The sequence below is a fragment of the Protopterus annectens genome, chromosome 5.part0 (genome assembly GCF_019279795.1).
Source record: "Protopterus annectens isolate FY-2018-M chromosome 5.part0, PAN1.0, whole genome shotgun sequence".
Classification (NCBI taxonomy): domain Eukaryota; kingdom Metazoa; phylum Chordata; order Ceratodontiformes; family Protopteridae; genus Protopterus; species Protopterus annectens.
In genome coordinates, this window is record NC_056735.1 from 134,420,142 (window position 1) to 134,443,625 (window position 23,484).

The 23,484-nt window shown below is 39.4% G+C and overlaps 1 protein-coding gene across 2 annotated transcripts in view; it reads left to right on the forward strand.

The window, feature by feature from the left end:
* The first annotated feature begins 2,603 nt into the window (after positions 1 to 2,603).
* Positions 2,604 to 23,484, forward strand: part of LOC122802512 (inosine-uridine preferring nucleoside hydrolase-like) — a 440,651-nt gene continuing 419,770 nt past the window's right edge. The window contains exons 1-2 of one of the 2 annotated variants that reach the window (XM_044072166.1): positions 2,604 to 2,684; positions 17,891 to 18,004. The gene's annotated coding sequence lies outside the window, so the exon portion shown is untranslated. The remainder of the gene's footprint in view (positions 2,685 to 17,890; positions 18,005 to 23,484) is intronic. The other variant, XM_044072167.1, reaches the window with a different exon arrangement.

Sequence of the window (23,484 nt, forward strand, 5' to 3'; positions counted from 1 at the left end):
TGCTGGATAACTAGTTTCTGGTTGGTTGAGAGTTACTATTAAAAATAGCCCTGACTAATACTGTACCCTATAGCATTTGTTTGCTTTGACTTGTTCTTAGGTTGGGGAGCGGGGGAATGTATTCCTATCTTCCTTTTTAAAACTCTAAAACTCTAAAAATGTAAGGTATGTTTCTTGGGGGGGGGACAGAAAGTGCAACACATGAAAATTGTACTGTATTTCTTTGATTTTTTTTTTTTTCTGGTTGCTTGAGTTCCAGTTAACTGAGAGTTGCCTGTAACTGTTAGTTTGCCTGTCTGTATGTTTTTAGGATTTGTGAGAAAAGTGAAACATTTCATGTAAACACACTCAGACACAGGGAGAACATGCTGACTACAAACAACCTAAACATCCTTCAACTGGGAACTGAACTGGAAAACTAAACACGGACAAACAGCATGATCTAGTATCATGCATTTACACACACACACACACACACACACACACACACACACACACACACACACACGCACACACACACACACACACACACATATATATATATATATATATATATATATATATATATATATATATATGGGTCTACTACGCATAAACGAAATCCCACAACACTGACATTGAAAACACCGAGCCGACAATACCGACACTACACAAAACCAACACCTCACATACCCAGCACACACAATCCCAACACTACAAAATCCCAACAAACTTCCCTATAACATACAGACAACAACACACAGAAACAACATACAAAAGAAAAAACATTCCAAATAAAACTACCTAGTTCCCCTCACCCACACCCGGCCCACCACCTAAACTAATCTAAACTCTTACCACTAAGACAAAACATACACTAGAAATAAAAAACCCTAATGTACATACCTTTACGTTTCACATTCCCCCCAAACCCCCTGCTTCTTATAGATACCAACTCCGAGATCGCACTACAATGTCCACAAGAGCGGATTTCCCGTTCAGCTCAAGTTAGAATGTTGAGCATTCCTAAGTCGGCATTCTGAAGTGTGTATATATATATATATATATATATATATATATATATATATATATATATATATATATATATATATATATATATATATATTGATGTCCTTACATGTGACAGTTGGTTACACAAAGTATCAGTGTAAGTACAACAGGATGGTGCTGTTGTACTTCTTTTGCATTATGTTTAACTGTGACGGGTTTCAGCTAGGTTACCCACTATATGGAGTAATGTTTCCTGAGTAACATTTAAAAGGGTTTCATTCTCAATGATTATTAAGCAGTTAAGAAAACTAACAAAGAAAGAAGGAAATAAAGACAAACATTTCCTAACAATGCTGTGAAATTGATACGTAACTTAACTATAATCCTAGTTCACGATGCAGGATCTCTAAAGTCACCAGCATGTCCAAAGATGTTAAAATAGGGACCACATTTTCCTCTTGGTGCAACTAATAATCACGTTTATTAAAGCAGTAAAATAGTGCAAGGACTCAAGAACCTCAGAGTGCATTTTAGCTTTCTAGAAAAGACTGCTTCACTAATATGACAATAGATATCTCTCTCACTTTGTTTGGAAAACATATTATGTGTCACAGGTTTTTCTTTTAGTGAAGTGGGGGTCTACTGGTAGTGATTTTGTTGTGTTCATGAGGCATGATGCATTGCTTACTATTTAGCCACTTCAGCACACACAGAACTTACAACAACCCTGAAAACACCCATGCGCACGTACACACACACACACACACACACACACACACACACACACACACACACACACCACAAAACACACACTATATCCTGATCAGTATAGCTAGCACTATGCAAAGAAGAATTTAACTTCAATCAATTTATATGTTTATTCATTATATGTTTAGATAAGGGACTATGGCTTTTTCAGAAGGTGAATGAAGAAGTAAGTTGTTTAGGGTCAAACAACATGCAAATGGAATCTAGATGACTCAAACCACTACTACCAACAACACAATGAAGCACAGTTCGTAACTGCCTTAGCCCCTTCTGCTGAACCGTCAGTATGAGGCTACACAGAAGCTAATAAAATCTGTTCTTGCATACTCCTTAGTATTTCAACAGTCGGTTATTCACAGCCAGGGCAAGAGACAGTATCCTTGCAGACTGCCTCAGTGGATCAACTCAGACTTAACTGTGACTGTCAATGAATTCAAACAATCCTGTTATCTAGCCTGGTTTTATCATTTCTGTTTTCCCACAACCTTTTGGACACCGTGTGTGGGTCTGCCCCTTGCCATTATGGTATTTCTTTCTGAATTTAGCAGTTTGAGGGCAAAGGTACTTTTGAACTTAGTTAATATATCACTGTAGAAAGTATAAAGGTTTGCTTTCTGATAAAAAAGTATAATTATCTACACACTAAGTATGCTGTATGAAGTTAATGTTCATATTACACTTTGCAATTCATAATTTGTAGTTGTGCAGGAAGGGAGCTTGAGGTTATAGGTGTGGCATTCCAGAACATTCAGCTAATCAGCAGAGATGGTGACCCCCCCCCCCCTCGCAACAATATCATGCAACACAGCTTGTCAGTTTTACTTAAAGATAACTCCACAAAGAAGTTTAACTTGAACTGTGCAATAGACTTTATACCGTACTGCTCACCAGTAACAACCTTTCTTCGTGTTTAATCCATTTTAAAGGTGAGTTATTAATCACTGCTTCTGCTCATACTCTTTGTTAATTGTATTCTTGTTTCCTTCATTTCAGTAATACTTAATTTAGTATTATGTTTTAAAGAAGTGTTAAATGATTAATTTCTTTTAAATGAAAGTTCTTTTTGTGCCAGAGGCAGCATTTTACAACCGCCTTTGTATTCTATACAGACATGCTGCATAAATGACTTTAACGGAAAGGGAATGGGGCTCCAGTCATGTCTTAGTGCCAGCAAGCATTATGAATGATGTAGGTAAACAGATATTTGCTTTCCTATGTTGACTGCAGCCATAACATGAACACCTGTACTCTACATGTGTACATGCGAGCACATGCAAACACACACACATACATACACATATACACACACACACACACACACACACACACACACGCACACAGAGACATACGCTTAATATAGGAAGACAAGGTGAGGACCTTAGTCTAGCACCAAGACTTTAATATCAGTTATTTGACATATACACACACACACACACACACACACACACTTAGAGATATACGCTTAATATAGGAAGACAAGGTGAGGACCTTGGTCTAGCACCAAGCCTTTAATATCAGTTATTTGACACATACACACACACCCACACCCACACACGCACGCACGCACACGCACACACACACACACACACACACACACACAAAATATTAGGGCTGGCCTTAGGTGAACTGGTGCCCTAGGTGAAGGGTTCCATGGTTCCACCTTCGCTGCCCCACAGACATCAGCTGGTGCCTGTACTTCCCTCCCCACCCCATTCTGGCATACACACATCACCAAGTTACTTTTTTCCTCCTTTTTCTCACAGTTTGTCTTACTTTAGTTTTTACTTGCAGTTATTCATTAAGTCAACATGTTCTAGTTAGGCAAGACTGCACTCTAACTGTGGAGGAAACAACTGCAGTAATCTAGGGGTGGCCCCCAGATGCCCTGAGAAGCCTTTTAGAAATTTGTATCTTTTCAGTCAGTGATGGTCTAAATAAAAACCATGATCAAAGAAAGAAATTTAGTCTTGCTCTTCAACATTTTTTTACTGCATCCTTTCAGCACATTAACTGACCAACACTATACTGTAAAAACAGCAGTGGAAATAACTATGTCAAGCCGGGGGCCTGGGGTCCACCTGGACCCCATTAGCCATGAGGATTCTAAGTGCACTTTAGAGTTTTTTTTTAATGACCTTTTCATTCAACAGCCTGAATGAAAACCATGATTAGGTTCATAGGTGTATACTACGAGCCTAGCACTGCAACCCAAAAGTGATTTATATAAAGGTCAATTTACTGACTACTTCTGTCCATCTCATAAGTAAGAGCCAGACCAGGGTGGAATTTAAGATTACCCATCCGTTAGTGAAAGATGTGCTTAAATAGGGATAGGGAGGAACTCTGCTTTACATGGATGGGGAGCCTGGTCCAGAGAATGGGAATTCTCTGAGAAATATACTCTCTCTCCAACATGTTCTATTTATGTCGCAAGCAAAATTTAGGTCTTTTAATCTAGTAGTTTTGATGCTGTTTATTTTGTAGATGTGTAAAAGGTTCATCAAAACAGTTCAGGGATGCCTTGTATGCCAGACAAAGATCACCTCTCAGAAGTCTATATGACACCGAGTAAAAAGATAAGGCTTGAAGCGATCAGTGTAGGACACCATGTTTATTCCTTGTATAAGTTTTATAAGTAATCTTCGTGTATGTTCCAGTTGCTGCATCTCTCTGGTCAGTACGTAATGAAGGAGGCATTATATAATATGATGGGTCTGATGAGGGCCAACTAGAGTGGTATGATGACCTTTCTGGACCTAGATGCCGTACCCTTGCTTATAAGTTGAACTACAGAGAAGGATTTTCTTTACTACCTTGGGCACATGTTGGTCGAAGGCTACATCACTCTCTACATGAATTCCCAGATCACTGACTAGTCAATCAACTGTAAGGGTGTTTCACTGATGCCATAGTTACCCTGGCTGGAAGGGTGGCAGACTTCCTAAAGGTACTATACTACATTTCTTGGTACTGAGTTTTAAGCCATGGCTTTGTCACCAAGTGTTTATCAAAGTAGATCTTCCTGAAGGGTGTTCTTATCTTGGGGGGATTCAGTGACTGCTCTCAGTTTGCAATCATCTGCAAACCTGGTAAGCCAAAGGTTGTTGACAATGTCTTTGACATCTGAGAAGCAGATTCCAAAGAGGAGTGAGCTTAGTTCAGAGCTCTGGGGGACTCCACTGGTAACTTGCCTATTTGTGAAGGTGGCCTTATGGATTCTAACTTTCTACATCCTATCTCTGAGTCAGATAGCTGTCCAGCTTGTTATAAAGGGGCTTATAACTAGTTAAATTGGTTTGTTGACAATGGCCAAAAGGTGTTTTGTATCAAATGTCTTAGTCAAATCTCGGTAGGCAGTATGCAACATTTTCCCCTCATCCATTGCCTTAGTGACCTTTTCAAAGTAGTCCACCCGATTCAGTAAGCATGACGTTCCTTTAACAAAGACAAACTGGGATAGGTCCAGTGTCTGGAGGTCTCCTATCTCCTTGTTGATAATTTAAATTTTTATGATAATTGTTTCCATGGCTTTGCAAATAAGACTAGTCAAACTAGTGGGTCTGTAGTTTCCAGGATATGTTGAAGGCCATCCCTTATGAAGGGAGATGACTGTCACAGTCTTCCATTCCCGTGGCACAAAGCCTGTTTTAAGTCTATAGTTAAATAATGACTCCACAGGTCCTGATATGTCATATTTTAGACTATTCAGGAGACATCCTGGGATGTTATTGGAGACAATTGAGGCCATGTTCTTGGATTTAGTGTGTGCAGCCAGTGCATCCCTAGTTATCGTTGGAGGGATTATGTTTGATGGTATTCTTGGGGAGATAGTTGTGGGTCAGAGGGGGGTAGAGTTGGAATTGAATTTGTCCGTTAACAGTTTCACTATATTGCCAGGCTCATGTGGCACCATTAACCACCAGTTTAGCACATTGCTTTATGCTGCCCTTGAGGTTTCTGGCATAGCTGTAAAAACCCTTAATGTTATCTTTCACCTGGGAGGATATCTGAACCTCATACTTTGCTTAACCTAATTAGCCCTCTTAGTTGCCTGTTTACTTTGATGAGAGAGTTTTTCTCTTTATGGGAATTACCCTTCCTGATTTTTCCCATAATTTATTTCCCTTTTGTTGTATATCCTATTTAATCTGGGATGCCCCTAGGGATGTTTGATTTTGGGGCATATTCAGGACTTGCTTCCACTAGGTACATACAGCAGCCTCTATGTAGTCACTGACATGGTTGTAGAAAGGTTCTGAGAGCAGTTCAGCATACACTGCTTTATTCCTGGGGTTTGGAGGGGCATACAGTTTTGACAAAGCATCACTTAACAAGAGATAATTTAATAGTTCCTAACTGATATGAATGGGATTACAGAGTTGATTTTGATTTCAAAGGAGACAGCTTGAGAAGACAGTGTGGGGGGCGTACTCCTATATTTGTGAGCACAAGGTCCAGTATGTTGGAGCCTGTAGTGGGCTTATTCAGTATTTGGTCAAGGGTATTTGTATTTATGAAGTCCAGGAATCTCTATGCCTGTAGATCTGAGGCCATGTAGGATTCCCAGTTTATAGAGGGGTAATTATAGTCTGCCATGATTAGGGTGTTAGGTTGGATGGTAAGTATTTCCAGTAGGTCCAAGTATGCACTGTGAGCTTCTTGGGAGATGAAGGGTGACCTATTGCTAGCTAGAATATAGTACAGGATTTTGCCTATGGTGATGTGCATGTAGAGAAACTCCAGCACATCATCTTGTTTGACCACCCTAGAGGTATACTTGTTACTTATGTATATTTAAACACCTCCATGTTTAGCCTTGTCTGTGCAGCTACTGGCCTAAAAGTGTGCAAGGCACTGAAACCATGCACTCCCCTGGGTACTTTCTGCTGCTTTAAACCATGTCTTGTTAACTGCACAAATGTCTATACTCAAGTGTTTGGAGGGCTTGGAGGGGGTGTAGTTGTATATTTAGGTCCTGGCATTCAGCAGTAACACTTTAAGGTTCAGTTGAGTTGATTTTGCTATGTAGGTAGGTTTGTCAATTTGGCATTGCCTAAAAAAGGAACTAAGGGGTTAGGTAAAGTTTTAGCCAGTATTCAAAAGCCTAGAAGGGAAAGGTGCAGACCATCCTTGGCAAAGCAACATGGTCTTGTAACCATGTCCTCCCAAGCTGACAAATATTGGATCCCTTTAGAATGACACCAGAAAGACAACCAGTTGTTGCAATCATTCATTTTTTTTGCTCATATTGCGGCATCATCCTTGGTGATGGTAATATGCTGGTCAATGCTAGGCTCATACCAGCCTGAGACACACAATCTGAAAGCTCCTTAATGTCTCTCTCCATATAATTCAGATAGGTATATCTCACAGTCATTTACACCCATGTATTTATTTATTTATTGACATTTGATTACCGGGAAAGTCTGACTGGATGGAAGCCCATTTTCAGAGAAGGCCTGGGGAGAAAAGCTCCATATTATTACAAAACATTTTAATAACAATAAATTTACAATCTTCAAAACTAAAACAAAACATCTGCAGTTTAAAGGACCACTACATGTAGGTTTGGTTGTTTTCTCATTTCCGAGGTCCTATTTTCCCCCATCGTTTCAATGTAGCACTCAGTCATACCCCTTTGGCTATCATAATTCATGATATTGATAATTTTTTCATCTGCCGTTCTTACAGCTCCGGTTTTCTGAGCAATCTTGAAGCATAAAACAGTCTCGCAGAGCTGTAGGGAACGTACAGGCACTCGATCTGTTTGCTAATAACGCCCTTTGTTGTTTTTAATTTTTTCTCAATTGCTGCCCAAGAACTGCTCAGGAACTGGCTCCTTGAAGTCCTTTCACCCTGTGAACGCCCCCATAAATTAACTATGCACAAGATAAATTTTTTTAATTATTCTTCCTTCAGCCAATAAAAATGCGATGCTCACTCACTGTGGGAACTACTCTATTCAGTGCAGTTGCTGGACACGTCTGTTTTGTTGAGGGATTACTACGATACTTGCTCATACCACACGTGTTCTCCAGTCCCAATGTTTTTAGTTTTACATTACGAAAGGTATGTGTTTGATTCAAATCTCCACTGTCCTGTTTTTTGTCCTGTAAGTATGCTATGATTGGTACTAATTATTTTGTGTATGTGTGTTTTTTCTTAAAAATGTTTCATTGAAGTGTACACAACATTTATTCAATCAACCGATAATAAGCCTGAAAATAGCGCTTGACTTTAACACAAACGGAAAATGTTGTTGTGCCTGTTTGATGTTTTTGCTGAAGCATAGCCCGCATTTTATTATGTATCTCCTCCATTTGTAATGTGGTCACTTCAGAGATGAGTGAATATGCACAGCAACATCTGGCTTTTATAACTGTCTGCTTTGTTAAACCATCATCCATCTTACTCAAGTGTAATGCACCATTTCCTTGGTTTTTAATCCCTAATCTCTGTGCTTAATTTAATGGATAAAATTGTTTATATGCTGCCTTTTTCCACTCTATAAATTACAGCTTTAAATGGCTACATTAGTGAATTTACATGGTTGCTGCCTTCCTAGTTTATGATACAACATGCAGATATTTTCACAAGAGCAAGGTCAGTCATAAACCTAAAGAATGGATGGCTTACAATCCCTTTGTATGCACAACTGAAGGAGTTTATCAGTTTTATAAAGTGTAATTATTTTAATAATTTATATTCATTGGGCATTGAAAAACTGTACAGTTGAGAGTTATGGTACCACTGTGTTCTGTTATTAATTTTATTTTCACTTATTCACAATATGTTGCTGATTTGGAGTACTGTCTTTGCTATATCTGCTATTTATTAATTTATTATTTATGAATTATGTTGTTATGAGATTCCCAGGATGTTCTAAAATAACACCCTTCCATCTAACAGTCTTTCAGCTTTTCCCGGTTAGGGGTCGCCGCAGCGGAACTCCAGTCCACTAATGATTGGCAGTGAATTTTTATAGGTTCATAGGTGTGTACTAGGCTAATGGCCCTAGAGCCTTTACAAGTCTAGGCCATAGGATTATCCTGGCATCGTGCCACCTGACCTTGGTTCCTAGTGCCTCTGTCAAGTAGAGGCACTGGAGTGATCCCCGGAGTGAATTTTCTATTTCGCATCCACTCTATCAAGATTTCTCTTGAAAATTGCCAGTAAGATGCTCTGTTTGACATATATGGGAAGTCTATTCCATAACATGGGCAGTCTCTGGGTTATGAACCTGTCCCTCCAGCGTGTTCTGTTGATTGTGGTAATGAGGTTGAGGTCTCTGGACCGTGTGGTACGGAAGGATTGGGATTTCTTTAGATGTAGCATTTCTAACAGAGCTGGGTCAGACATGGCTTTGTAAGTCAAACAGAGATTACCTCTAAGTAGGCGATATGAGACCGAGAATAGTTGGAGTTTTTTGAGTCTGTCCATATAGGGCAAGTGTTTAAGGCCTACGATCCTCTTTGTGAGGTACTTTTGCGGCCTCTCCAGTTGTTGCAGGTGTCTAGTGAAGTACATGCCAAATGGGGCATTGTACTCTATGACTGGCCTACTGCGGGAAGAGTAGAGGGAGACAATGACCTCTTTCTTCCTGGATGCAAAACCCTTAGTAATGAGATGTGCCACATAGAAGGACTTTCTAACCACAGTGGCAATTTGCGGTGTCGAGTTGCCAGCCCAGCACCCAACCTTCAAAGAAGACACACCCACACATGCACGCACGCTCCTTCCTGCATGTCTTTTAAATTTCACGTCAGCCACAGGGAGGACATGCAGACTCCATACACAAGGCGCTCCAGCTGAGAATCGAGCCAGAGAACCTCATGCTGTGAGGCGACAACACTAATGGGCTCAATTTTATGTTCAATTGTTTTACAATATCTACTGAAAAATTGTTTTAGTATGGGTTACGATCAATTGTTTTCAGACAAAAATTTTAAAACACGTGTGTTTTTCACTGTGGTTGTATTAGCCTTCCAGTGGACTTGCCTCAAGACTCTTCAGTAGTAATAAAGTACATGGTTATAACTTATTGTTGGCACTAGACTACTTTACACAGCTGCCTTCTAGGGTAAAATTTCAGACCTATTATTTGCAATGAGGACAAAGCTGTAACTGCAGTCCTGTACCTACTGTAGCAGTTTGTGTGGTTTGTTAGCCCTGAAGGCACTGCAGGTTAGACTTGGTAGAGTGTGAGATTACACTATTTTTTCCTGTGTTAAATCAGCTTGGCAGAGTGCATAAAATGTATGTTGCTGCTGTGAAGTAATTTCTGTGTTTTAGCTGTCATGGCATTGCATTGCACCTAATGCTTGCATTTGCTGGTTGACATTGCAACTGCAGCATAGGAGTGCTGAGTGTCAGCACTGGTTTGAGTGACCTATGGGAGTAGCTCACAATGAGTTAGTGTACAGAGTTGTATTGGTAATATGATGCAAGCAAAGTCTAACAACTGTTGAACAGATGTTTGTTACAAAGTTCCATATTAAGCAAAAGCCAGTCTGTCTGATGTAGCCGAGGAGTTCAGATAATGCAAACTAAAAGACAATGTGCCACGATGCAGGTACATTGCATACATGTCTTACAGATGCTGGAATGCATTTTTTTTTTGTGCACAACATCCTGTCAAGACCTCTGCCATTAATGGGGTGGGTTCTGTTTTGGACTGCTTGTCTAATTTGTAGCTAACTAGCTACAACTCTGGTCTAAACAATAAGACATGCCCCTCTTATTATAATCCTGCAAGATTATTGAGGAAATAATAAACCCTTATGTCACTAGATGGGTTGCAAACTGGCTAAAGGACAGAACCCATAAAGTTAAAATCGCTGGAGCAATGTCATACTCAAAGCCAGTCACAAGTGGTGTCCCACAGGGATCTGTCCTGGGACCCCTCTTGTTTGGCATTTATTTCTCAGATGTTAAAGCAAACATGGGAGGGTTGTGGCTGACAAAGTTCGCAGATGACTGCAAACTAGGCGCCATAGTCGATACACCAGCGGATACATACATCCTACAAAAAGGCCTCACAGAAACGGACAACTGGTGCCGGAGTCACGGCCGTAAACTAAATGCCAAAAAATGTATAGTCATCCCCTTTGGGAAAAACAAAGTACCCCCAAATTATCACATAGACAGCAACCCACTGAGTACGGAAAAAGTAATCAGAGACCTAGGGACCCAAGTCGACAGCGACCTCTCATTTGACACCCACGTTGCCAAAGTGGTTAGAAAAACATTCTACCTTGCACACCTCATCATGAAGGGATTCACATCCAGATCCAAGGATGTCATTGTACCCCTATACTCCTCCCTCATCAGACCCATAATTGAGTACAATACCCCATTTGGTATGTATCTCACCCGGCATTTGCAACAGCTGGAGAGACCACAAAAGTACCTCACCAAGAGGATCAAGGGTCTCCAACATATGTTTTATTCTGCCAGACTAAAGAAACTCCAGCTCTATTCAGTAGCATACCGCCTGCTCAGAGGTGATCTCTGCCTGATGTACAAGGCCATGTCCAATCAGGATCTGATGGACATGCTCCACCTCAAAAAATCCAAATCCATCAGGACCACGAGAGCTAAAGACTTAAACCTCGGCACAAGTATGAATAGGACATGCTGGAGGGATAGATTCATAACCCAGAGACTTCCCATGCTTTGGAACAAGATCCCAGTTCATGTTAGGCAGTGCCCCTCACTGACTCTCTTCAACAGAAATCTTGATGAGTGGATGGGAGATCGTAAGTTTACCCCTGGGGTCACATCTGTGTCACTGCTAGACAGGGGCACAGTAAACTAATTCTATTATATAAGGGGGCCTTCATTGTGTCACTACTAGACAGAGGCACAGTATTCTAAATCTATTCTGTGCATTTTTGTACCATTTCATGGGGTGGCGAAAGCCACATCACTATGGCTAGGCTTACAAATGCCCCAGGGCAGATAGCCTAGTACTAAACTATGAAACGAATTATTTTATGGAGTGCATATTAAAGTTTTGATGGAAGATAAGGGTTGTTATGCACAAATCTGTGCAATTTATGGGATGTCGGTGTGTGTCACTTTGTGCCTGGTACTCTCCTATATGTCATTTTTCATCTTCAGGCTTGATTATGTACTTTTCTTCTGTTTGTAATTTTTGTTTGTTGCTACCTCAGCACTCAGAATATTGGCATCTAGTGCTCATTGTGATTATTAAAAGGCATAAACAGCAGCATATAAAGCTGTGTTGCAAAACTGCTTTTGAAATTATGAAATATTTTCCCTGTACACAGCCTTGCTGAGGAAACAGCTTTGCCAGGATTCTGTCAACATAGTATTGTATACTGTTTCTCAGTTTTAACTAAAAAAGCCAGCTACTGCATGTTTACAATTATTCCAAAAATAATGTTTTATCAGTTTTATTACATATTTTCATCTCTGCTAGTACTCACGGATAAAGCACTGCATGCTACCCAGGTGATCTGGTTACATCTATGGTTTGGGGCGGCTGCTCAGGCAAATGCAGGAGAACAGATTATTCAGGTTTCAACTACTTGTACCTTTGTGAATGGAGTTTGGAGGATGGTGTGCTAAATAAGTTGGCCATTACTTCACTTCCTAGTGGGATTTGGATCTTGCATTGTGGGCATAATCGGATCACAATGGCACAGGTTTGGTGTAGGATTTACTACCTTCATTGTAGGAATGATGTTGCTTCTAATTTGTGTGTGATGACTGATGTTAGCATATGTATTTATTATTGTCTTGCTTATTTCAAAACATCAGTCGTTACACTCAATTGACTAACTTCATACAATTTCTACACTTCTGTCTCCCATGCCGTTCCTCATTACATTTGAGCAATACAAAATATGCATCACAGTTATAACTGCCTTTTTTTGTGACAAGATGTTCTACTGCTGTCACGGAACACTCCAAAGTGTTGTATGCTCGTAGCTCAATACTAGGCTAACTGACCTGGCAGGCCATTAAGCCTTGTAATTTTCCCTTTTTGTGATAGAATTTACCTGCCCCATTTGATTACAGATTGACCTAACTCATGCCTAAGACGATTACTTATAATTCAACCATGCTGGTAGTAAATGTGAACATACTTTGTGGAAACCCTTGTATGAATAAAACATTTATGAGGTGTGTTTGCATGTTTGTCAGATAGTAATACAGGGGAGAGTCACACTGTACATCATCTGTTTCCCTTCCGTAGACATGGATGAATTTTGTTTTATGGAGATGGGGAATCCTTTCCAGAGCAGCAGTATTTTTGCTGAGAAATCCCTCCAAATTGTTCTGTTGATGTTTCAGAAGAGGTTCAGATCCCTAGGCAGAGTATTTCTCATGCCATTGGACTTGATGTGCATTAAAAACATGATTAGGTTGCTTTGGTGTCCCATATAAAGTGGACAGCATAGTCTGAATAAATTCTACTAATATAAACAGCTATCTATATCTATCTTGTTTTCCTAGAAGTCAGACTGAGCCAAGGCCATTTGCAGCTGAGTCTTTTGGAGAAAATCACATTTTTTTACAATGATACTTTAGATAGTTATTTCATAACTGATCGAGATACAAAGAGGTACTTGCTCTGTAGTGACACAGTACTAAGTTGAAATAGAATATTTTCCATTCTCACATTACACAATTAAATTGAAAAAATAAAACACGGTTATTTCCTGTTCATAGACCTGGGCATGAGAATTTGCTAGCTGGTAGGAAGTGAATAAAGTATGATGAATAAGAAATGGAAGGAGTTGTATAGTATGATTAGGAACTTGTACATTCTGAGGTTGAGCAAGAAAGTAGATATATTTGGCTATTCATTGTACCTGAAGGTTTTGAAGGACAGGAGGGAGGGTCCAGACTTGATGGATTTATGGTTGTCAAAAAGTAATAGAGAATCAACAAACTATATGCTTAGAGGAATATATAGAGCAATGAACGATTGACTAACCATCTGAAAAGGTGGTGACCCTAAGTGCAGCACTGTTTGTAGAACTGTGAGATTTTGCAGTGTAGACCACAGCCTCAGTCATTTCAAATGACTAAACTTTAAGTTCTGGATAAAATAAAATTTGACTTATAGGCTTCAATTAGGTTATGGTGTTTCAGATACAAAATCATGCTCATTCTACTGAGCAGTGAGCACAGTGAGATCATGTGGGAAGGCCCACCCCCTTAGTTTCTTAACCTTGAATTACTGTGCTGAGCATATCAAAACAAGCCTGTCTTGGTTTGTGATTTGTTGTAGACTTGACAGAGTAGAGCAGTTTTATTTGAATTTATATTGCAATTGTTATCACTATTTTTAACTGTTTGTAGGTAGGAAGAGACTGCTTATTAACAAGCTTTACTTTGATTCATATTTTGTTGTTTTATCTTTAGTTTCACTTTTGATTGTGAATAAATTACAACTTCTGGCTGGCTGGCAGAACTTGTATGGTCAGAACAACTTAATTGTATTTTATTATGTAGTTGGATATTGCTGGTATAATTTTTGTCATAGAAGTTGATTTAAGTTCCTTTGAATTCTTTGCTACTGACTTTGTGTAATTTTTTTCCTTTGCAATATTTTATTCAATTAAAGCTGAATATGGATTCCTTAAATGAGTATGCAATTAATGATTTGCTAATGCACAAGTATCTTGTACAGTGTAATAAACACTATGCATATTTAAAGGTAACAGTTGATAACACAGGTGATCTTTGTTCCTCGTATCAAAAGTTGGATGATTTGCTTAGCATTGTTAGAAGCAAATCTCGACTTGATTGCACATGTGCAATTGGCATTGCTTGGAGAACTGTTGTATCATATATTAATGGCTGGACTGATGAACTAAATAATGTTAAGCATAGAACAAACAGAACAGATCTAGGAAACGATGCATCTATTTTCTGCAAAGAACATTCAACTCCTATGAAACATGATGAGGCCCCTGAAAACTATGGAATTGTGGATGCAAATACTCAGCAATCTGAGGATCCGGTTTGTTTAGAAGGAAACAAAAAAAAGAAAGAAAGGAAGAAATTCTCAACAAATAAGAAAGAAAAAGAAACTGACTAATGAATGTAAAGGAAAGAGAATATGTAGTAAAAAGGATTCTACTTTGTTATGTAACACACTGGTGACAGGGATTGAAGATATCTATCAGAAAACCCACAGTCTACAGAAAAAGGCATCACCTTTCCAATGGAAAAGGTAGAAAAAAGAAGCAAGGGGCAGGTGAAAAGGAAGAAATCAAAACTGAACGTGGAAGGATTGAAGAAAATTACTGCAAGAAAAAGAAGAGAAAGACAGATGTTGACTACATGGCTCAAGCTGTGGATTTACAATGCCAGCTGGATGAGAATTTAATACGCAATGAAAACAGTGGAATTAATAAGACTAATAGTGATGAAGATCTATCCTTCGTAACAACTGATAGAGCAGAAATGACTGTATTAGAAGCTGAAGATTCTTCAGAGATGGTCAGCAAAGATATTCTTGTAATTGGAGATTCAGTTATTAGAGGAACTGATACTTATATTTCAGAGATGATAATGAACATCGAGTAGTGTTATGCTTTCCAGGAGCAAAAATAGAAGATGTGAAACCAGCCTTGGAACGCCTTAATGTAAGGAAGTATGGATCTGTTTTTATTCATGTTGGTACAAATGATGTCACCAGCAAAGATTCTCTGTTAGTCGGGAACTGACAGCCCTCCTAGATAGTATAGCTTGTACTGGTGTTAGGACATATTTTTTCACAAATCACCTATAGAAAGGATAGTCAGGTCACTGTGAATGAAAATATTTTTTTGGATAAACACCTACATGGAAAAAAATGTCCTGTTTTTAAAAATGAAAATGTGTACAGCATCCAAGCCTTCTTTTGGGCACGTGTTCAGACAGGATGGTATGCATTTGTCTAGATCAGGGAAGAAAATTTTTGCAGCAGATATTTTGCAATATTTGACAAACACTAGCCAGGATTTTTGCCAGGTCAAAAATGTAACAGTTCACAGATAGCAGCATTTGATGCATCTCTGATGGTTGTTAATGCTAGGAGCATTAATAATAAAGTTTTTTTTTTTATTAGAAAATTTGCTACGTTCCGACAAGATTGATGTTTTTATAGTTTGTGAAACATGGTTAAAGAACAATGACTGGAAATCAGCTCTGTCAGGGTATAAATGCTTTTACTATAACAGACATTCTAACAAAAAATCAGGTGGAGGTGTTATGATAGGGATTAAAGATAGCTATGAGACTTGTGATTATTACATGTTCAGTGATAACACCAATATTATACACTGTGTAACTGTGACAATAAAGACAACCCTGGAACATATAACAATTGTTGGAGTGTACAGACCACCAAAGTCAAGTGTAGATGACCCAGAGGAATTTATACATTTCTTACATGAAACACAGGAGGGAAAAATAATATTAGCTGGGGACTTAAATTTACCAGAAACAGACTGGAATAATATTGATTCAACAACATTAGTAAAGAAATTATTCAGAGTATATTCAAGAACAGCAAATGCTTCAGATTGTAAAAAAACCTACCAGGGCGGAATATACTAGATAGTGTTTGTGTTCTCAAAGAAATTACAGTAACTTCAAGTCAAGTTTTACCACCATTGATGTGCACTGATTTTGGGGTAATAAAGGTTAATTTGTTGATAGATAATCCTGCCAAACTGAAATCTAAGCCAGTGCACAGAAGGTTAATTACAGATTATAGGGAAGCAAAACAGTTGCTATATAAAACTAACAGGAATGAGGTGTTCAGTGGAAAAAACTGCAGATGGAATGTGGAAAGTTTTGAAAGAGAAAGTGTTTGAGTACAAAAAGTAAAAAAAAAATGTTTAACATCAGGATATAGGCATGCAACATCAGGGGGGTATATTTCCATAGTTACATTAGACCCAAACTTGAGTATGGAATAACAATATGGAAACTCTATAGGAAAACAAGCATGAATAAACTGGAAAGAGTACAGCGGAAATATACTAAGAGCATCCATGGATGTTAAAATCTAAGTTATTATAAAAGACTAAAATATCTGAACTTGTACAGTGTCTCTTACAGATATTTAAGAGGATATCTTATTCAGGTATATAGGGCATTTAGGGACAACTACCTCTGGGAATGTTTGGGGTTATCAAAAAGTACTAGAAATCATCAGATAACCTATGTAGAAGATGCTATTGGAATGAAAAGTGTACTAATTGGTTCTCTGACAGAGTAGCTGATGCTTGGAACAGACTACCTAATTACATTAAAGCAAGTACTAATTTAGATATTTTTAAGAACAGCCTGGACATTTATTATGGGAACAAGTGTTTTGACTTATTGGCAAGCTAGAAGGGCTTAATGCCCATGCTTGAAACATTTGTATGTATGTATGTATGTATTTGTGCCCCTTCTACTTTATTATGCTTTTGCTGCTTGTTCTTAAGTGTTGCATTTGTTCAGCTGTAGAGGATTTCACTAGTGTCTTATTTGCTTGTTCCAGCTAAGGAGACATTGCTTCCAATTGGGCAGGGGCGGCTCGTGGCATCGGGCTGCCGGACTGCAGCCCCCTCAGCTAGACAGCTGAGTACTTAGTTTATTTTTTTTTTTATGTAAAAAAAAAAAAAAAAAAAATGAAATCTGTTTTTATACTTTAAATTTCGAGTCCGCGACTCGAAATTACACACATGCGCATTGCGTGCTTCTATCGCAACAGCGTTTTTTTTTTTTTTTTAAATTCTTGCTGCAATGTTTTCATTGCAGCCCGGAGGAGCAAAGAAGGCATCATTGTGATGCCCAGAACTCCCCAGAAGTCTATGCGGTTGAGACACAAACCGCATAGACATCGAAGGGGCTCGGACTGCAACGTCCGCAGGCACGTCATGACGTGCTTGCTGGGCAAATGCTGCTGATTGGTTGTCGCTGTCTTCCCGGGCTTTATGTCCTGGGAAAAGAGCGAGAATCAATCAGTCATTTAGCTGCTTCGAGCTTCAGCTTTCAGTTGCTTTGTATGTTTGTTTAGTTTCGTGATCTTTTTACTTTTTTTTTTTTTGGATTTATTTGGGAATCGGTCAATCGGATCATTTTATGTTTTTTTGGGTGGATTTATTTTCTGCAGCGTGTGAGGTGTGCCTACTCCTAGAAGAACAGAAGAAAAAGAAGAAAGAAGAAGAAAGAAGAAAAGTTTTAAAGTACAGCGTGAACGAACTTGAAGGTGCAGATTCAGAATTAAGTAAGTAAATGTTAGCTATAGCCTTCACATCAAAACTTTTTCTTTTGTTTCATCTATTTGGTGACTTCTTAGATCAAGTAACCCTTGCTTAGAGAATTCATTGTGTAAATATTAATGCAAAATTGTAGTTAAGTACAGGGAAAGGTCGTATTTGTATGCAATGTTGGGTTGTTCTCAAGAAACAGTCATGGTCCATTGTGGAATACATTTTTATATTCCCAGTTTTCTCAGTCAACTGGGTGACTTGTGCTATATTATTAGTCATTTTCACTTAGAAAAACTCAGTAAATTAATTATAAACAGTTGTCTGCAAAATACATTCTAAATGGAAGTAGAACCAGTGACTAGGCAAAAAAAAAATAGTTCATGGTGAAACTTGTTAATATGAGTTAATACATTGTGTTATACATACTGCTTATAACAAAATATCTACTGTTGCTATTTATAGAAACAGGAATCTGAATTATCTAGTTTGCTACTGCATGCCTTCCTGGTTTTGCCTGGGTGTGACCAGATGTTTCTGTTTTGTCCTGAAACCTCACGTAATATCTATACAAATACTCTGCAAATGTTACACTGGATAGATTTAAACATGCAATTCAGATTCAGCTGTTGTCATTAAAATGCTGTTTTTCATTATCAAAGGAGTGGTGGTGTCTTGAAGCACGCTGTCCACAGAGATATGCTGTAGCCGGCTATCTCATTAGCCACTTCTAGATGTTCTGAGCAGTGTGATCCATAATGCTTCTCAGAAACACTCAGAAAATATTTACTGAGCTCAGTAACCTGAGTATGCTTGCCCATGCCTGTTTTCTTCTAACACTTTTGTCAGAGTGTGATGCTTACCAATAGTTAATCCCTTCGAATCATTTTCTGTGCAGGAATTCACACATTTGCATTAACACACTGAGTGAACAAAGATTTTTTTATGAAGAAAAGCTGTATCATCATGTCATGTGACTCTCCAATTCAGTGAGGTAGACTGCCGATCAAAAATACACCACTGTTGGGTTGTCCATCAAAAAAAGTTTTAATGTGCTTTTTGACCACATAATCTTCTTATGACCATCACCTTCCCATCTACCATTTACCCATTAATTCTGCCAACTACCCAGCATCCACGGGCACCAGTCATGGAATGTAAGCGTCGGGGATCATGTGTAGTTATCTTGCAGGGTGTCAAGAGATTATATTCCCTTCTGTGCTGACCGATATGTTATGCTTGGCACAGCTCCTGTTGCATACCTGGAATACCAATATTTAAAGTAAAGTTCTTGTTAACAGGCTCTCAGCCTCTGCCCCACCTCCTTGTATAGATCTTACCCCTGTAGTCTAACCCAACGGTGCCACCCTTTCAGCAGGGTACTGTGTATACCTATCCTTCCACGGAGGATAAGGGTGGGTTAGCTGTCACAACTAACTCTCTGTCCTTCCCCCATCCAGCTGGCTACTTCAGTGCCCATGCTCCCAACTGAACTTGGATCATCTGGGCCATAGCCAGGGATCTGCCAGGAAGCCATGTGGCTGGCTGTTATGCATCAATGTTTGTTAGCTTTGTGAGACTAAGTACTTCCTGATTGCTGTATCATTTATTGATGCTGCTTTTCTTCTTAAAGCTGTTCCCTGTGAAGGGATGCAGTCTTGGGTTTACATCACACTGGCAATGTTATGTATGCATATTGAGGGTAGTGACTGCTATAGGGGAATCTCCTTTCCCCAAAGAACAGTGACTTTAGAGTTGATTACAGTATATAGGAGGCACAGATATTTGGAATGTAGGAAGCTCTGTATCCATAAGAGAAGGTTTCTTAGCTGAAATGTTAATTTCATCCATTTTTTTCAGAACTGATTGTGTGACCACACCCCCTCCCCTTGACCCCACCCATTCAGCTGTCTCCTGCAGCCCCCCTGTGATTTGAAGTCACCAGCCGCCACTGCAAATTGGGCACCTGCTCCTTCTTGGTCTTGGACAGTAATTTCTTTCCTTTTGTTATAGAGTTTATTTACCAGACAGATTTACTCTTCCTTGCAGAGGATGATTTAGTTCTGTTGGGTATTCCTGATTCCATGCATCTATATAGATGCTCATATAGTGCTTTGGTGTAGTTTTGGATATCTGTGCCAGTTCCTACAGAGGGGGGTGAGACTAAGAAGCAGTTTTACCATCCCACAGGAAGCTGTAATCAGGTTTGGAGAAGTTTTTATGTCTGATCCTAGCTAGAGTGGGGTTGGGGGACATGGTGACTTCGACAGTGGCCGCTTTATGGTCGGATCTTCCCAGGGAGGATGATACTGTAGAGATGCTGCAGTGGTTCATCATGTTGGTTAATACCAAGTTGAAGATATTATCACCCTTTGTGGGAGTATCAGCTAGCTGTTCCAAGGCATTTGCATTGACAAAATCAAGGAATCTCTGGACATTTCTGTTCTGGCATGAGTCATTCTTCCAATCTATGTTTGGGAAGTTAAAGTCACCTAGGATCAGGGTAAAGGGTAGGATCTTGATAGATTCAGACATGTACAAATAGGTGGATTCTGCAACCTGAGTCAGATTTGGAGGCCAGTAGCTAGCTATGATTTGAATAGTGGTCTTGTCAATGTTTAACTGCACCTGGAGTGTCTCCTGTGTGTTATACTGTTTGACCAGCCTGGAGGTGTGTATGTTTTAATTTATATTGAAATTCCACCTCATTTGGATTTACTGCCCACAGTTTGGGTTCTCAATGTATGATAGGATGAGTAACCTGGTAAGGTGGGGGTGCTCTCCGCAGCTTTAAACCGGGTTTCTGTGACTGCACAGATGTCAGCATTTTCCAGGGATAAGAATGCTTGCAATTAGTGCAGTTTCATGTTTAGACTCCTAGACTTTAGCAGGATGGCCTTTAATTTGTGTTTTGCTGAAATTTTTATGTTGGTAGTTTTAACCTCATCACCTTTCCTAAAAAAGGTACTATGGGTAGGCAAGACCCTTTGCCAGAAGCCTGAAGCCCAGGTGAGACAGATGCATGCCATCTCTGGCTAAGCATTGTGGTGTGTCATTCATATTTTCCCAGGCTTTCAGGTACTGGATCCCCCTGGAATGACACCAGAAACTAAGCCAATTGTTAGTCAATCATTTTCAGTTTGTTTTGAGGCATTATTTTCGGTGACGGCAGAATGCTTCTTAAGGCTGGGGCCATACCTGCCTGGGACAAATGATCAATGAGCTCAATCATGTCTCTTTTCATATAGTCCAGAGAGCTACATCTCAAGTCATTCACGCCAACATGGACTATGACAGAGTCATAACAATACCTGTTGAGAGATGTAAGTGCATGTGTGATATGACTGATTCTTGCACCTGACAGACAACTAATCGTGAGTTTATCCTTATCCAGCCTGGTGAGAGGCACATCTGTATGTCTCACAATGGAGTCTCCTATGGCTAATATGTTTGGTTTATGGTCAAGCCTTAGTGGCTGTGAGACACAGGTATGTGGACTATGCGTGGTATGTGGTGTGGAGGGCTGTGGACATTACATGTGTTTTTGCCTCGGAGGTCTCCTTTGTTTGGGTATGTTTATGCGGAGGACCTCTACATATGTAGGTGTGTGTTGTGTAGGTGTTGGTGGTGTTTGAGGTGTAGTGATTGTGTTGACAACCTTTTCAGTGCCAGATATACTGGCTTGAGGGGGAAAGAGCATGACTCTAACTTCCTAATGTAATTGCATCTCTCTCAAATTGTGTTCCTAGGTGGTAGTATTAATTTGCTGTCTGTGTACATGAGGCATTTGCTACACTGTCTCCAGCTGCCCATATCAAGCAGACTGGCAGGAGAAACTGTAGGAAATTGTCCATCCGTATTTGTCAGAATATGAGGGAGATAGGCCAGGGTGAGCTAAGGGGGTGGGACAGTGCCTGTGTGTCTGCATCTTTGTGTGTGATTCTCCATTCCCAGAAAGATTTTCCACTGACTATACACTCCACAGATGTTTTTTTTTTTTTTTTTTGATTTGGTGAGTCAATACATAAATCACACTTATAAGTACTTGTAGATTATGTCACATCTGCCTTCATTTGTAATTAGATAATGTTTTATGTACATGTGAAGAAAGATTTTTTAGTTCCTACTATTTTTATGTTTTAGTTATGCCCGTTTACATATGGGTTTATGTATTAACTTTGTATATGTATTAGATATAATTAGTTTGCCTCTGTTTATGTTACTGCAAAGAGGGATTCCAAGCCCTGAGCGGAGTTTGCTTGGAAGATAAAAAGTACATGTCCACACCCTGGCATAAAAAGCACACCAAAAAGGGGGGGGGGTGGAAGGAGGGGAGGGAGTGACTGCTGCAGCACTGATTCAAATGAAGATCATTGTACAATTGTGTAAGTAAATGTACCATTATAGTATGTTTGACTGATCACTGTTGTGGTATTCTAAGCAATGTGGGGAAACTACCATGACTCACAACAACTAGGAGGTGGAAAAGCAAGGGTCTCGAAGCTGGCAAATGATTCTAACACAGCTTGTCTCCTAGACCTGGAAAAGCAATCTATGTTATAGCGTTTTGAGAAAGTTTGCCGAGCGGGTCAAGTTACTGCTCCTAGAATACTTCTGTACTCCCACCCTTTCCAAAAAATCCATAGTTGAAGCCAAGGCCCTGGTAGAGTGTGCCTTGAACCTGCCTGCAATACTTTGTGGTGAGATAAAAAAGTGATAGCCCTAGACAGCCACTTGCTAAATAGTCTGTTTTCACACAAGTTGCCCCTCCTTATTATCTTCACAAGCAATGAACATCTGATCAGGAGTTCCGAAACATTGGTCATTTCAAAATGGTACCTGAGTTGTCTGTAGCTATCCACAATAAAAAGTATCCTTTCTCCTTTGTTGTTTGGATTCTAGAAACAAAATCGGTACATAGATAGATAGCTTAAAGTTGCATAGCACTTCACTAATAAAAGAAGGCTTAGTTCTCAGCGACCCTGTTATTGTGAAAAAAGAGGAAGGGTTCACCCATCTTATCTGCTTTGTATCTCTGATATTATTCTTGCAGGGGTCAGAGTAATCAGCAACAGTGACTTCCATGTCATCAGCCTAAGACAACTAGCTTCTGTAGCACAAAATTATGATCATAAAGAGGAACAACCAGTTTTCTGGAATTCTTCTTAATTGGCACCCCTTTCAAAAACATATTGCCATGAGAATACAGTAAACTAGAGAGATCCATAGACAGACTTGCTGAACTGACTGGCAAATTAACCTTGCTGGAGAAATAAGACAAGGCATAAGATACCACCTCACTCAAATACTGTACGAGTGCAGGTAGTTTTGCTAGCATGAAGTAGAAAAAATGTTCAATCAGCAGGGTGTATTGCCAGGTGCCTAAAAGGTATTAGTATCCTATCATTCAGTCAGACTAGTATAGTTGGTTGTGGTTTGGGATGTATCAGTCAGCGCTGTCATTGCATGAGTAAATCCTTTCTGTGTGAAAGTATGT